Genomic DNA, 3,135 nt, shown 5'->3' with positions numbered 1-3,135 from the left:
CCTAGTGTTTCTGGGAATCCAGCCTGAACAGGGAGTGACCAAATCTCTTCTTGTCCTTTTCTGGGTCCCCAAATGGAGTTGTCCTCCACCCCTTTCCCACCCCCTCCTGGGTCCTCAGGCAAGTCAAGGGGCCAGGATATTTTCCTCACCAATATGGGACAAAGTTGGGGATGAAGTTAGGCCTTCAGAGGGGCAGCCAAATATAGCCAAGAGAGCAGAAGGAGACCAATCCCAGCCCCTGAGAGCCTGCTGCTGTTATCCCTGCTGACACTTCTGGTCAGTCTCCTTTACCTGTAAATAGCTCATAACCACTAGCCATAGGTGGCCCCAAAGACTCTGGTCTGGGACCTCTCTTCTCCCTTCATATTATCTCACTTGGCACTTCCTCAGTTCCCTGGCTTCTATTATCCTCTCTAGATGATTCCCAGATCTTTAATCTCCCTATAATACCAATTATCTCATGAACAGCTTGACCTGAATATCCTATAAGCATCTCCTACTCATCATGTCCAAAAGCAAATCCACTATTATTCTTCTCAAATAACTCAGATTTCCAATTTGTGTCACCTTCAATTCCTCCCTCTCCCCTCATCCCCATATCCAGTCAGTTGCCAATTCCTGTCATGTCTACTTCATGGCATATCTCATATGGCACCCCTTCAGTCTATTCAAACACCTTTTCAGTCCTTATTACCTCTTACCTAGACTATTGCAATACTTTCTGGGTTGCTTCCCTTAGCTCAAGTCCATCCTTTACTCAGTGGTCTTCCTAGAGATCAAGACTGGCCAAGTCATTTCCCTTCCTTAATGAACTTCAATGGCTCCCTACTAAGCCCAGAAACAAATATACAATCCTCTTCCCAAACTGGTTCCTTTCCTACCTTTCCAGTCTTCTTACACTTCAGTCTCTTCCAAATACTCTAGATGCATACGCATATCACCTGACCTTTTGCTTTTTTCCTGGGTCATTCCTCCTGCCTAGAATACTCTCCCTCTTTGATGACTTTTGGCTTTGTTGGCCTCCTTCAGAAAGCCTCTGGTCAAATCCCATTCTCTACAGAAGGACTTTTCTGGTCCTCCAGTTGCTAATGCCTCCCCCTCTTGGACAGCCTTCCATCCACTTTGCATGTATCTTTTAAGGTCATAACATGTTGTATCCCCCACTAGATTATAAGTTCCTTGAAGGCAAGGTCTGTCTTTGATCTTTCTTTATATCCTAGCACAGGGCTTCTTCACTGATGGACCAGGTCCCTGGACTCCAGGGAAAATGGAGCAGAAGATGAGATTCCCTAAGGCCAAGGTATCCTTGACCAGTTGTCTGGTTCTGAGAAGGGAACAAGACTTGGGTTTGGAATCAGAAGATTCTAAATGTTACCTACTTTCTGAAGGTATTGGTTATGAAATTAAATTAATAGTCTTCATCCCAATTGGCATTTCTCTTATGCTTGAGAGATTATATGACATTCTGCTCCCATGATCTCCTCTGGGTCTCCCCACATCAACCCTCCCTTGTAGATATAACGGGTATTAATGTCCTTATTGTACAGGTAAGGAGCTTAAAGCACAAAGAAGTTTAATGACTTGCCCAAGGTCGCTCTGTCTCCTATTTTCCTCCAGGTTCAACCTTGCTCATAATTAGACAATTTTTTTTTGATGCCACCCACATTTTATTTTCATAGTCTTTACCACAAGTGCCACCTCAATGTTAAAAAACTGCTTTGAAATGAATGTAAATTCTATATACAGCACATTACAACAGGAGAGATGGGCAGTCTCCTTTCCCCATGACTTCTCCCCTCCAACCCAACTTTCTAACTTAGAGGATATAAAGTGCTTTGAAAGTCCTGCTTGGACCTGTTTCCTAAGGGAAAAGATGGTGGTTCTAGGCAATAGCTTATGTTAAATCTGTTCCTTCTTCACAAAAGTCAAGAATGAGGCCAGATGTTTGCCTAGATGCCATTTTACTGGGGCGCAGTGGGTCTAGTTCTCGTTAGTGGTGCTGCTTCTGTTCTTCCTTCCAGGGAGAGGGAATGAGGCTTTGCTCTGGGGCTGGGTGAGCCTGCTGGTTAGTGTGATGAAGGGCTCGATCAGGGTCTTCCAGTCAGTCACAGTCACCTCCCACAGCTTCACTTTCTCATTCCGGGCCCAGTGCTGGGCCATGTCAGTGTCCACCTGCTTGTGCTCAGATAAATCAGATTTGTTTCCTAAGACCACAATTGCTATCTCTTTTTTGTCTCTGAACTATATCTTTCTTAACAATATCCATCCTCCGAAAGGATTCGAGGTCATTCACAGCGTAGACCAGCACAAACCCATCAGCAAAAGAGAAATAGTGCCTGGGCAGCTCAGTGCCCACCTGCAGCCCCTGGGTGTCATAGAGGCGCAGCTGCTCCTTCAGCCCTCGGTCAGTTTCCACTGATGCCACGTACACGTCTTCCACTGTTTCTCTCTCTTCCTTACCAACAGTGTGATTCCCATAAAGAAGCTGCTCCAAAATGGCAGTTTTCCCCACAGATACTGCTCCACAAATTACGATCCTTCAGCCTTTTCCCATCTTGTCTGACAAACCCTGCCGAGCCGCGCGCAGGCGCCCTGGGCATAATTAGACAATATGAATCCAAATCTCATTAACTAAATTTAACATTCTATCCTCTATACTAGACATTTAGCAGCTGGCTGGTGCTAGACCTGGAATCAGGAAGACCTGAATTCAAATCTAGATTCAGATACTTATGGGTTGTGTGACTCTGGTCAAGTCCTTTAACCTCTGCCTCATTTTCCTCAAATGTTAAAATAAGGATAATAATAAAACCCATATCTCAGGGTTGTTGTAAAGATCAAATGAGATAGCTGCAAAACAATTTGCAAACCATTAAGCATTATTGCTAGCTATTTGTTGTGCAGGACTTCCCTCTTTGATTATTCAATGATCCATACAAGTGTCTCAGAGATTTTGTTAAAGCTGAAGAGATGAGATTTATGCTCTTCTGGCTTCCAGATTTGAAAAAGGTGTTCAACTCGAATCTCTTTTCAGTTGCTAAAGGGAGGAAAAAAACTTTGAGGAAAAAAGATTAGCTAATATGACAAAAAAGAGAAATGACAAATTCTGGAAGGGGTGTGGGAAAATCGTGACTC

The 3,135-nt window shown here is 44.0% G+C and overlaps 1 pseudogene; it reads right to left on the bottom strand.

Moving 5' to 3' along the window:
* Positions 1-1,944: 1,944 nt before the first annotated feature.
* On the bottom strand, positions 1,945-2,554 carry LOC141491348 (NF-kappa-B inhibitor-interacting Ras-like protein 1 pseudogene; annotated as a pseudogene).
* Between the last annotated feature and the right edge of the window lie 581 nt (positions 2,555-3,135).

The sequence above is a fragment of the Macrotis lagotis genome, chromosome 1, assembly GCF_037893015.1.
Source record: "Macrotis lagotis isolate mMagLag1 chromosome 1, bilby.v1.9.chrom.fasta, whole genome shotgun sequence".
Classification (NCBI taxonomy): domain Eukaryota; kingdom Metazoa; phylum Chordata; class Mammalia; order Peramelemorphia; family Peramelidae; genus Macrotis; species Macrotis lagotis.
The sequence above is the reverse complement of the archived record's forward strand: the minus strand, read 5'-3'. Positions and strand labels throughout refer to the sequence as shown.